Source organism: Paramormyrops kingsleyae, chromosome 11, assembly GCF_048594095.1.
Source record: "Paramormyrops kingsleyae isolate MSU_618 chromosome 11, PKINGS_0.4, whole genome shotgun sequence".
In the NCBI taxonomy this organism is placed as follows: Eukaryota; Metazoa; Chordata; class Actinopteri; order Osteoglossiformes; family Mormyridae; genus Paramormyrops; species Paramormyrops kingsleyae.
The window spans coordinates 27,230,781-27,244,615 of NC_132807.1; the positions used below are offsets into that span (position 1 = coordinate 27,230,781).

Sequence of the window (13,835 nt, forward strand, 5' to 3'; positions counted from 1 at the left end):
GGCCTTTTGGTCTCCTCAGCACCTAGTGGAACTATTTTTCCGATTTTTATCTGAAAGCATCGGGCCGTACCATTGCTGGTAGGTGGTGTGGAAGATAGGAGTGCCTGCCAAGCTATGGCAGCCCCCCGGCTTCGCAGGACTTGGGGTTACATGCGTGTTGTGTTTGTTTGTTTTCCTGCTTAATCGTGGGAAGCCGCAAGCCGGTCGCCATGCCAGCGCACATGGAAACCCGCACGGCCAAACCAAACCACTAAGGCTTAATTGCAGTGGGGTTTCGACTTGTAAAACACAGCTTGGCTGGCAACGGAAATTATTTTTCAAAACTCAAACCTCATGAACGAAATGTTCTCAGCTCTAAGCCCAGTGGCAAATCGGGTGCTGGCCCACGGTACGAGGAGGCGAGCCCGTTCCCCTGAGACTGCATGGCGATTTCATGCCGACTCAAACAAGGCATGAGTTCCTGCGGCGCGAGAGGAATCTGTTAACTGAAATGCTTAGGCAAAAACCATAACAATAAATAGAGTGTAAATAGGACTCAGAGCAGGGAGAGGACTGAGAGCTAAAGCAGCTGCTTCGGGAATCTGAGGGACTCTGCTCCTCTGCCCAAACCAAGAAGATCAATCAGGTAACAAATGAAAGGCTCATATTTTACTGTGCATGTTTATGGATCAGGTCAAAGAAAGATGATTCTTAAGAATGCCTTATTTTTTATCTTCTAACAAAGCTTTAAGGAAAAGGTTATATAGTAAACACCTGCATTCAAAACTAACATCTAAATTATAACTTTTCTTTCATGATGGAACAAAAGTGGTCTCAGAACCCACTGTGGGCGGGGTTTGCTGCAGAGTGCCAGGCACCGATTGGTTTAATCCAAAATGGTTTAATGACGCAACCAATGGATTGGTGAAAACCGTCAGTGCCAGACGCGGTACGCCAGTCCCACCGGCTATGGGTTTCAGAGCCTTTCTGCTCCTATCGCTCATGTTCTTTTCGTAGGTGTTGTGGTGAGGCTGATTAGTGGCGTTTTACTGGCTACTAACTGTGCTCTGTCGGTGTACAGGAATTACAAGAGTATAACAGTAAGGAGTTCGCTGACACCATGACTGTGCATAAAATGTCCAATGAGGAAAGGTTGGATCCCTATTTGTTCTCATTACTACATGAAAATGGAGATGACTCCCAGACCAGTGGTTAGTAATAACTGTGATCAAAGTGAATCAGCCTCATTGATTAATGAAAGCATGTTCTGGTGATGATCAACCAGCTGGTGAAACAGATCTAAGCCTGAAGTCCCAGTTTTATTGGTCCCTTTCTGTAAGCCAGTGTGGAAGCCGGGGAGATGCGGACTGGTACCAAAACACTGTCACTGACTTCGTCCTGCATACCTTACTGGGTTGTGGTTGTCTTAAGGCTGCGCACTCATGTCTTCCAAGGAGGAAAATCCTTTTTATTTCTCCTGAATTAGGCACCATCAATTTTTTCCCGTTAATCAAATACACTTAATAACGAGAAAGCAATTAGAAGAAGCCAGCTACTTTTTTGATGCCAGCTAATGAAAATTCCCCCCTTTTAATGATTTCGAACCATTTAATTATATTCTGCAAGTCATACATCTCCATCAGCGTGACTCAGGAAAACCGAGGTACTTGGCAGGAGGACAGTCGGATTGGGGCGACAGCATCCCTGCAGGCCTGCTGAACGCGCAAACGTCGCGATTAACCACGATTCCCAAAGTAAGACCAGTTACGCGCAGCAGAGCTGTGCTGACTTGACACTATGCACGGGCCACACTTTTACGATCGCCGCATGCTTTAATTACGCCATTTTCACCGCTGACCCCCAAATAAAATGAAACCCTCCTAACGAGGGCAGATTTACAAGGGGGGGGGGGGGGAGGAAACACGATTTCTTGAGCAGATGTTAATTGCGAATGAGGTGGAATGACGTCAGTGGATTCCACATACAAGTCATGACAGCCAGATGTTACAGTTTCACCCTGTGTCTTTTTTATATAAACGTTACAATTATGACACTGCTGTCTGGGCAGAATTCACGACTTGCAGATGACTGATATATTTCTGTTCCTTGCAGCTTTTATCAGAGACTCTCATCCAAAATTTCAGCCAAAGAATTATGGGTAAGTGGCTTTTAAAACTGCATAGCAGCTAAGACCTCAAGGAATTAAACTGGCAACCTTATGGTCGTTAGTGCAGTAAATCACTAGTGCTATCACTCCTACAGCAGCTGGCGAGCGACATATGAATATTTCAGCTGATAGTGCAAATGGTTACCCAGAGGTCAAAGTGAGCTTGTAGCCGACCCCAGGAGACACAGGGAAGGGGAATCAAGGGCGGCACGCCAGTGCATCGCAGGACACAAATGATGATGCTTCTTGTACAAATAACCTATCATACAATGATTATTAAAATATTAAGTAACGCATGAAGAAGAGTGCTGGAATGTCGGTGGTCATTGGTTCAAATCCCATGGCCAGCAGAATAATCTTATCATTGCTGGGCCCTACAGCAAGGCCCTTAACCCAAAAAGCTTCAGTTTCAGGGGCACAAGGCTAACCCTGCGCTCTGACCCCAAAGTTCATTGTCATGGGTGAACAAGATCAGACATGTGAAGACCCACCAGTTTCCATGGACCTGTACGCTTGTGCTAATCACAATTAAACACCACCGTCATTACGCATGGTCTATTGGATGAAAGATGTCTGATTTGGAAAATAAAGACAGTAAAAAATGAGGTATTCTGCTTCCGTCTGACCTTTCAAGGAAGCTCAGTATTGTAAGTAAGTAAATTTTATTTATGAAGTGTCTTTCACAGACAAAGGTCACAAGGCACTGAGCAATATGCGTATACTGTAAAACGCAGAAATACAAGCAACATATATTTTAAATAAAACCACAGTGGGATTATCCAAAAGCCTGCTTAAACAGAAATGTTTTGAGCTGCTTCTTAAATATCTCAGCTGATGGAGCAGATGATGGTGACACTGAAAGACTGTTCCATAACCTTGGGGCCACAGACCGAAATGCACAAGCCCCGCTGGTCTTTAATCTGGTCCGAGGAACTGAAAGGAAACGCGACTGAGTAGATCTCAGAGTACAGCTGCGGGCATGATGTCGCAGAAGGTCGGTGATGGGGGGGCTTGACCGTGGAAGGCTCTGTACACTGCAAAAATGACAATCTAAGTAAATATAATTTTCTGGACAAAATTCATTAATAAACTGACTAACAACACATCTTTTGAATAAGATTAATTTGCTTACATTTAGGCATATTGTCTTATTTTAGGAAATATTACCAAGTAGAATTTTCTCACTGCACTAGCAGATAATTTTGCTGGTTTTAGGCCCTCTTGTCTCAAGACAGAAACTGTTTATCTTAAATTTGAAAGGCCATTTTTTTTGCAATGTAGGTGAGTACCAAAATTTTGAATTGGATCCTGTATTTTACCGGGAACCAGTGTAGGGAGGATAAGACTGGGGTAATATGAATATTATCTGGGCATAGGATTAAGTCCAAAGGTGTACAGCTAATCCTGTAGGGGATGGCTAGTAACTATAGCTCAGAAGTTTAACTGAGATTAGCTAATGAATGCTTTATTTAGACGGTAATAAATCTTTCCTCCAGTTAAGTTGTTCAACCTATGCTCGTGAAGAACTGCATGAAACGACTGTAAGGAGCTGTCCTCCACTGCAAGCAGCCGCCCAGAGCACAGTGTGTGTTTGAGTGTGTCTTGACTGCATGGGGCACTGCGCAGGAGCCGTCCCAAGTCAGGGTGAGTGTGTAAAAAAATGACTGCATTCGTTTTGAGTGGAAATGCCAAATTACAGCACTTCAGCCGCCTAATCTTTCCAAGAAGTAAAGCATTTTGCCATCAGGAAATACAACTTGAAGACATTATGTTATGTGTCTGGATTATTTTACAAGTTGGGGCTGTATTGTCACCCGTGTCAGTAGGAAAGGAGTTATGGCATTGGAGGCGACAGAGCAGACTGTAACAATTGGAGCTAACGAGATATATGGAAATGGTGAATTGCTGCTGTAACTTACAATCGCGTGGCAGGGAGGCAGCAGAAATGTAAAGGGGATGCAAAATGTGTCTCTCTTAGGGCACCACGGGGACATGGGGGAGAAGCCACATACCAGGGAGGCTGGCACTTTAATCCAGGGTTGCCTAGAGGTGGCCCAGGCAGAGAGTGAGATCAAGCCAATCGAACGTGGCCTAACACAGGCCAGTCACCGTGACGACAAAGGTTTAAAAAAACACACATGCAGAACATGCACAGATCAAATCAAATGTACAACAGCACTGCAAACAGCAGTAGATGCAGGCAATGAAATGAGTCTCCTTGAGAGCTCTTTATAGTCAGTGATTGTCCATCCATCCATCCATTTTCTGTAACTGCTTGTCCTATTCAGGGTGGTGGGGAGTCCGGATCCTATCCCCGAGGCTACAGGCACAAGGAAACCTAGGATGGGACGCCAACCCATCTCAGGGCGGGCAGACTTGCACACCAATCATTCACACAGGCAGTATATAAAATAAATGAATAAGTAAAATAGTAAATAGTAACAGTATAAAAATAATAATAATCATCAATGTCCATGCTAACAGCACCCGTCCTAACAGCGTCCATGCTAACAGTGTCCATGCTAACAGCGTCCATGCTAACAGTGTCCATGCTAACAGCGTCCATGCTAACAATGTCCATGCTAACAGCGCCCGTCCTAACAGCATCCATCCTAACAGCGCCCATCCTAACAGTGTCCATGCTAACAACGCCCATCGTAACAGCGTCCATGCTAACAGTGTCTATGCTAACAGCGCCCATCCTAACAGCGTCCATGCTAACAGCGCCCATCCTAACAGTGTCCATGCTAACAACGCCCATCGTAACAGTGTCCATGCTAACAGTGTCCATGCTAACAGCGCCCGTCCTAACAATGTCCATGCTAACAGCGCCCATCCTAACAGTGTCCATGCTAACAGCGCCCATCCTAACAGTGTCCATGCTAACAACGCCCATCGTAACAGTGTCCATGCTAACAGTGTCCATGCTAACAGCGCCCGTCCTAACAATGTCCATGCTAACAGCGCCCATCCTAACAGTGTCCATGCTAACAACGCCCATCGTAACAGCGTCCATGCTAACAGTGTCCATGCTAACAGCGCCCATCCTAACAGCGTCCATCCTAACAGCATCCATGCTAACAGTGTCCATGCTAACAGCGCCCATCCTAACAGCGTCCATCCTAACAGCATCCATGCTAACAGTGTCCATGCTAACAGCGCCCATCCTAACAGCGTCCATGCTAACAGTGTCCATGCTAACAGTGTCCATCTTAACAGTGTCCATGCTAACAGTGTCCATGCTAACAGCGCCCATCTTAACAGCGTCCATGCTAACAGTGTCCATGCTAACAGAGCCCGTCCTAACAATGTCCATGCTAACAGCACCCATCTTAACAGCGTCCGTGCTAACAGTGTCCATGCTAACAGTGTCCATGCTAACAGAGCCCGTCCTAACAATGTCCATGCTAACAGCGTCCATCCTAACAGCGTCCATGCTAACAGTGTCCATGCTAACAGAGCCCGTCCTAACAATGTCCATGCTAACAGCACCCATCTTAACAGCGTCCGTGCTAACAGTGTCCATGCTAACAGTGTCCATGCTAACAGAGCCCGTCCTAACAATGTCCATGCTAACAGCGTCCATGCTAACAGCATCTGTTACCCAACACTCCCGCGTCCTTTCCTATGACAGATATGTCTGTTTTTCATTTTTGATGTTAATTTAGCTTCTTATCAGACATACTCACCCAAATGTTTCAAAATTTCATTACAACTCCCCTTCCCCCACCCTTTTTAAAAACTAAACTCAGACTACTTTGCTCTTAAAAGGCCCACAGCTGCTGTCATTGTGGGATCGTTTCATTGCCTTATTTAAACAAATAATGACAAAAAGAGTCATTCTGGTTTGGGGGAGAAAAGAGAAGAATCTGTAAATTATATTGCACTAGCCAGACATTCATGAGAGATTATGGTTTTATGTAAACAGGGTGTTCGCATACGGTGAAGTTAGTGACCATTAACCCTCGCCCTGCTGTGCTGCGGTGAGAACAGAGATGAAACTTTATTTGTGTTATGAGTTATGCAGCTGAGTACAGAGACTGAGGCGGTTTAGGTGTCAGTTGCATCTGTATCTATGCTCCTTGGCATCTGTGATAAGTTTGTCAGAGCAGGACTGGGGTGCAGTGTGCATGACTCTGTAGGTGGTTATGATCTTTTAGAACCCGGGCTTGTGGTCGGTGGTCTAAAGGGTCCACACTGGCTCCGTGTGGATCCAGGCACCACATGTCTCTTGTATGCCGGCACCAGGAACGTGGGCGGGCTGGTGAGGCTGGGAATGGGCATTCCTAAGCTGTGGCACCGGTTAATGAGCTCTCGGTACGTTCAAAGTGAAACCACGCCCATTTAAATCCGTCTCACACGGCAACCTCGTACCTTTCATTTGGAGTCGGGGGGAACCACAGAGACACAAAAGTGCAGCATGTGTGAGTCATTACCTGCGTGGCTGTTTGGTTTGATGGGAGCGCCATAATTCATGTCCCGTGTTCATGCGTGTTCGACCACATGCGTGTCAAAGTGCCGTGGCGAACTCACAAACCGCCTCTCAGAACTGAGGGCCCAGCGTTCAGGCACTCTGAGGCATTTCGAAACAGACATACATCGTGCAAGGCATGGTTATGGCCATGAGATGGCCCCCTTCGTGTTCAACACGAACGTAAAATGTGAAACATACATTTCAGGATTGTGGTTACTTGACGAGTCTGACTGGTACAACCCCGAAGGCCAGTGGAAAAAAAGGGGAGCAGCATTCCAATTGGGAATGATGGGGAATATGTGGAAGATGAGGTGCAGTCCTGTCATGCTCCCAGTCAGTGGGAGACAGAGTGCATGCTGGGAGTCTGCCACCGATCTCTGTGGGTGGTACGGGGGACCACCCCCCACCAGCCAACCCAACCCCCCCCCCCCACCAGCGATGCTCCCCTCTGGATGTTGTTGTTCTCTGGGATGTTTGTTGTTATCGTTTACAACTTTAAACGAACCCCAAACCAAAATAATAGCACTCAGATCGGCAGTAACGAGCAGAAACGCCCGTGTTCGTGCTCTCAGGCCTTGTAACTGGCGTCAGATGACATTTCACAGCTGCATGCCCTGTGCTCTGTTTAAGTCATTAAAGTTTACTTACAGCAGAACTCGGGTGGAAATATGTCGCCCAGCTGAGGGGACATAAAAAAGAGACATGAAACGAGTGGCTCAAAAACAGCAAAATCTGCCACTTAAAAGTGGCAAAAAATTGAATAATGCAATATAGTAATTCATAAATGTGTTTTGCACTGATAAAATACTAAAAACATCATATAAACAAGACTTTCATGTCTTCAAAGGGGCTACTCCCCGTTCAAAGCGTTTATTTTCGGAGTCGGTGGGGTGGGGGCATTGGAATAAAATATATTTTTACACGCTCGCATGTCGAACATCCAGTGTCCCGATCCCGGCGGTGAACGTGAGTGTGCCGTCAGGGAAGTTGGCCGGGAAAGTCAGGCCCAGCTCACGTGCCACTTTAATGTTTTCCATCTTGAGAGTTGCAGCTCCTTCAAATACTGGAGGGGGGGGGGGGGGGCTGCCTCCCCCAGTCACATGCAACAGCACCACCCAGAACAGGTGACCGATTTGCCAAAACGTCAAGTCACATTTAAGTGAGACCATGAAAGGGGGTCAAAGGTTGATTTCTTGCAGGCTGTTAAAGTGTCACCGGTTAAACTTCCTACAGTGACGTTTCTGTCACTGAGGCGACGTGTTTTAAAATGCGATCGTCACTTGTTTGCCGTCATCATGCCTGGTGCTGTCAGTCTGTTGCCCGTAAACATTCTGAACGAGGCCATCGGCTGCGAGAATAAAACGTACGTTCTGTAATATTCGTCAGTCGAGGCTCTCTTCGTGAGCGCCTGCACACGCTGGGCCCGAAGGCTGACGGGATACGCGTCAGGTGCTCCACAGCACGAGCACGCCAGGGCCGGCCCGAGACGCCGTCAGCGCTGCCAGATCCAGCCGGCCCGACCCCTGATCCAGACAGGCCTCGCTGTGTGACTTCACAGACTCCTGCCGGGTTTAAAGCTCAAATTTTCAAGGTCTATTCTTTTTTCCACATCTGGTTGTGAACTGGAACCGTAAGCATGCAGATATAAGAGGGGGTTCCCCTCCCTCTCTTTCTTCCACTTTTTATTATAAATTGCATTTAGCTGTGTCCATGAATATAATTGTTCCTCTTAAGCGTATGCAATAATGTAGTAACCCCTGCCAAATTACTAACAGGCCAGAGTCATAACTTAAGATTTTTAATGATTTTCACAGTGTTTGCCACATATTTTGTGTTTTTAACTAGAGGACACTTCATAATATTTTCCCCTCTCTCTCTCTCTCTCTCGCTCACCCTCACACTGTCCTTCTCTTTTTCAGCAATAAGCATGCAGGCAACAAAACAAACATGTCATATATGAGGTTTTGCAAAAAGATTCATTCTATTAAAAAATACAGCCACTGTGGTTGCACTGTCGACGAAGGGGCGTTAGGGATCCCTTCCCTGTGTCGGAATGGGTCTGACAGTCCCTCTGTGTGGTTTATGAGCTTGGGGGGGGGGGGGGGGGAAGGCAGGGAGTCAAGCAAAATGCTGACAGCAGTGACAATTTACTAATAGGTCACAGAAGCCCACATTGCAGAGTGCAACAGATTAAGCTGTTTCTCAGCAGTAATAATGACATTGCAGTGAATATGGACATTAAAGATACCTGTTCAGATGCTGTAGTGAGTCAATCAATTAAAACTGAGCTACATCCCAAATTGGATCAACTATGAAAAGCTGTTAAGGTACTTTTTGAGATACTATTTTAAGTATTTTTACTGATATTTGCTTTTGGCTTTCATGAATGCATTCTCCTGTTATTTTAATATACAGCTCATCCACAATCAAGACACATTAAGTACCTTAACTGGGCTCTTAAGAATTTGTTTCCGGTAAAAAACCAAGCAGGCTTCCCCCTTCAGAGTCTGTCTCCAAACTGGAAAGCCCCAACCTTCATCATCAAATGCTGAAATGTACCTCAAGTTCTGGAGGGACCAAGGCTGAGATCTGTTCCAGGACTGGGACACTCATCTGCCCTGAGGCTTGGATTCCACACTTCACAGCGAGAATCACGCCTCTGGTCCTTGGTCAGTAACACAGAGCTGAGAAACAGAGCCACCACCCACCCCCCCCACTTCACCCCCTGCCTTTTGGGTCGAGCCTTAATGTATGACAGCGAGCTGGCGCTCACCCCACTGGCTGCTTGTTGACATCATTGACATCGGTGCTGTGACATGTTGGTTTAATGGACGCGGCGCGTGGCATGATTGGGCAGAAGCCTCACCATGGAAGTGTCTCGTGGTTTTGGGGCGGCCCGCCTCGCTCCAGCTGTTCTTGGCAGGGCGCTGCGATGATCCACCACAACTGGAGACTGGTGCCATTTCATTTGATGATCTGATAATAAAACGTATTTACAGAAGCATAAATAGAGCCCGAATTGTCCTAAAATTCGAAAGGTCTCTGGCAACGAGGGGCTGCAAAACGAAATCAAATACTTCCCCTGCTTTTTCCCAGTTTAGCCATTTTTGTTTGAAAAGGCCAGTGAAATACTGTAGGGCTGATTAAACTCAGACGGAATGGGTGCGTGAGGAAATAAAGTGGGTTTTTTTTGGGAGCGTGCTTGCATCCCCAGTTTGCTGCGAGATGGCTATCATTCCAGTAAGATATTAATAAAGGAGTTTATTCCTCGAGACGTGCCCAAACTGACGTGTCCACGTCTTCTCACATTTTGCAGGCCGAGTCGGCTGCAACGGCGAAAACAGCGTCTGGAGAGGAAGAGAGAGGCTCTGCACTCCCTCAGGACTAGGGCATAGAAGTGGGTCCTTCATACATGCCTGCTATATAATGGACAAATCCTCTTTAATGTTTTTGTCATAAAGCAGCAACTGGGAAAAGATGAATCAGGCAAGTCTACTGGACTATAAGCATTAACACCAAACTGCTGGATGTGGCAGAACTGCTTTCAGCTTAAACTGCACTCAGACCTCAGATGTGATTTTTATTTATTTATTGTTTTTCTTTTAGGCAATTGCAAATGTGATCGGACACCAAGAATGCTGGGAAATTTCTAATTGTGTCCGGAAATCTGCTTTCCGTCCTCGCGCCGTTGGATCTCAGATGCCATCTGTTTTTGTTTTCTGATGTGTCTGAACAAATAGGCTCAATGACATGGAAACCATTCACACATCAATCTCTCAGTGAGACCTGACAGAATACCATGGGTCAACCTCTGGCACCTTTTACAATACACGGTAAATGAAGCATATATTCAAATTATTTTGTATATTTTATATTTCCAAGCCTTTTCAAATAGTTTTCTGGGGGTTTTTTGCATTTGTGATTAAATGCACATGTTTGGTGAGCACGCAGCTGTAAAGCGGACAGAACCATAGCATACTTAAGCTCTCACAATGCAGAAGGGCTCACTGAACCTGAGAAGATACATCACAAGAGTGTTTCCACCCTTTGATGACAAACCAGCTATTTGATTGATTCTGTGGGCCTCGTGGATCAGTGAGTCGCATTGTGGCCTCATATCACCCTGACTGTGGGTTCCATTTCAGGCCCTGCTCTGTGTGTGTGGACTCTGAAAATTCTTCCTGTCTTGTGTAGCTTTCCTCCAGATTCCCCACGGTTTCTTCCCACAATCCAAAATCATGTGGTTAGGATAAATTGTTTCTCTGAATAGGGTCTGTGCCCCATGATGGAATATTGTATTTTCCCAGGTGTTTGTCTGCCTTATGCTCTGTGCTTCCTGGAACAAACACCAGGATCTGTGTCACCCTGTCCTGGATAAGCGGTTGTGGGTGATGGCCTCTTGTTTTGAGGTGCTTATTCCTGGATACACCAGTGACGTGGCTTGTGTATCACTTCTGAGGTCACCACAGGGTTGTGGCAGACGTGAGGTCCAGACCCTGGTTACAGGCACTCTGTCTACAGCGATGCCAGATTTCCTCCGAATGATCAATTCCCACCTTTACCGCAGATCAACTGTGAGTTGAGACATGTGGAAAGCGTTTAGCCCGTACTAACCGAAATAATCTCCCAAAAGTAACAGCTATTTGCAAACTGAGCAAATACCCCATTGCTCCAGCTTCCAGCTAATTTAATTACAGACCATAAAATATCAATCAACCCCAGATGAAGTGGGAAGAATATATGATCTTTTGCTTTTCCTTTTTATGGATAATTTGAGGTTATTTACACATGATAAATGAATCCTTAATTGGTCCCAGACATTCAAAATAGGACACAGAGTGCAAGACAAAGAACACCAAACATTATCTTTTCCAAGTCATTAATGCTCACGAGCGCTGAGTTCGCTCAGCTTGATTGATGAATTGTCACAGCAGTGGAGTACATGCATTCCAGCGCCGTGGCTCTTCCATGAGTGGCTCATATCAGTGGGGGCTACAGGGTCATGCCGATGGAGCGATTTGCACACTTGGATTGGGGCGAGACATCTCCTTTGCACTGTTTTGCCAGAGAAGAGGGGGGACTTACCATTGTTTCACATTTGTAATAAACCCCACTGGGTCTTGGGGAAGTCTACTGGAACGAATTCAATGGCCCAATGAACCACAATTCTACCTTGGTACATATTCATTGTACTTCGAGTGTCATTATAGCAATGTACCACTGTTCTTAATTTATTAATAGAACAGTTCAGTATCTTTTAGTTTGACAACACTAATGCTATACCTGTTTGAGTTTGATTACACTAATGCCTTACCTGTTTGAGTTTGACCACACTAATGCTATACCTGTTTGAGTTTGACCACACTAATGCTATACCTGTTTGAGTTTGACCACACTAATGCTATACCTGTTTGAGTTTGACTACACTAATGCTATACCTGTTTGGGTTTCACCACACTAATGCTATACCTGTTTGAGCTTGATTACACTAATGCTATACCTGTTTGAGTTTGACTACACTAATGCTATACCTGTTTGGGTTTGACTACACTAATGCTATACCTGTTTGAGTTTGACTACACTAATGCTATACCTGTTTGGATTTCACCACACTAATGCTATACCTGTTTGAGCTTGATTACACTAATGCTATACCTGTTTGAGTTTGACTACACTAGTGCTATACCTGTTTGGGTTTCACCACACTAATGCTATACCTGTTTGGGTTTCACCACACTAACGCTATACCTGTTTGAGCTTGATTACACTAATGCTATACCTGTTTGGGTTTCACCACACTAATGCTATACCTTTTTGAGTTTAACTACAATAATGTTCCTCCACTTTATCTGTACACTTTGGATTTGTGGGTTTCACTGGTGGACTGTGTCCGATTATTTCCCTTTAATCAGAACAATATCTGGTGGGGACTGACTGATATAAACAATTTGTCTCTGATACTGATTTGATGATGTGAACTTCCATAACTCAAAAAAGGGCAGAAGCACACAAAGTTTTGAAATAATTTAAACATATAATATGCCACTTTTTGACATAATATTGGATGACAGTGAATAACAGGAATTCTTATAATGCTGTACTCTCAATCAAAGAGCTGATTAAAAGTACGTTACCTGCTGTATTGAACAAAGGTAAGGAGCATGCGCTGATTACAGCGCATTGCCGCTCCGCCACATGACAGACCAGGGTGAGATCCGGAGTGCAGCCTTACAGCGGGTGAGACCTCAGCACCACGCCAGTCCGAATGGACCAGTGTGACCAGTGTGAGTTTTTCCGGTGCCTAGAGTCCCAATCCTGCCTCCAACCCCCAAATTTCCCTGCAAGTCGAACAAAAACACCTTAGAAATTAACTGTGTTCACATAGAAAAAGTCACTTTTGTTTTGTAAGTCTGGTGTAATACAGTATTTCTATTTCCAATTCAATCACTAACATCACGATTGGTTGCTTCTGTACTGCGTATTTGGTTTTCACTCTTTGTTTGGTGTGTTAATTTGCCCTCCCATTTCAGATATGAGGATGAGAATGCCTTTTGCTTTGCACTTGTTGTTGTTTGTATTTTGGGTAATTAGGGTGTTAGGCATAGTGTGCTGTCTCTTCCCCTTTTGGTCTAGGGAAGGTATTGAGTTTATATATTTAGGCAGATGTGGGTTTCCGTTTGTTGTCTTGACACTGGTTATCCGACTCAATCCTCATATATCTAATTCTTGTAAATAAAACTCATGGCAAACAGAATTTCCCTTGGTCTTTACTAAATATACCTACACTCAGTCATGACTCAACCCTATACTGCAACACTTACTCATAATGCCAGGCTAAGAATGATGGGTTATAACATGGGAGGCATGGATTCTGAACTTCTACTCCAGCGAGAGGCCCATTTGTCATCAGAAATGTTTAAAGACATTATTTGTTCTTTATCGGTGGGTTTTCTCCCGATGCCAATGAATTCATGGATGCTTAAAACTAGCCAATATACTGGTTCATTGTCTGCTCCTTGGGCTGTATTTGGCACTTTTACGTTGCTCTGATTCTGTAGCTTATGCCTTAGTTTTTGCTGGCATTGCACAAAGGCCTTTGGTGAGACTCTGTACCAAATAAGGTAAAAGCCATCATGTTAACCCTCTAAGCCCACAAATTCTGAACCTCACGAGCTGTGACTCTTGAGTTTACCAGAGCATGTTGTAGAATTTTCT

At 45.0% G+C, this 13,835-nt stretch overlaps 1 long non-coding RNA gene across 3 annotated transcripts; it reads left to right on the forward strand.

The window, feature by feature from the left end:
* Positions 1-462: 462 nt before the first annotated feature.
* On the forward strand, positions 463-13,374 carry LOC111832703 (uncharacterized). 3 transcript variants are annotated; one of them, XR_011993871.1, is made up of 4 exons: positions 463-625; positions 2,092-2,137; positions 9,937-10,106; positions 10,227-13,374. It is a non-coding gene; the product is annotated as an uncharacterized lncRNA (long non-coding RNA). The 3 variants fall into 3 exon arrangements; XR_011993873.1 differs by lacking the exon at positions 2,092-2,137; XR_011993872.1 differs by lacking the exons at positions 463-625; positions 2,092-2,137 and adding an exon at positions 9,163-9,289.
* The last annotated feature ends 461 nt before the right edge of the window (positions 13,375-13,835 follow it).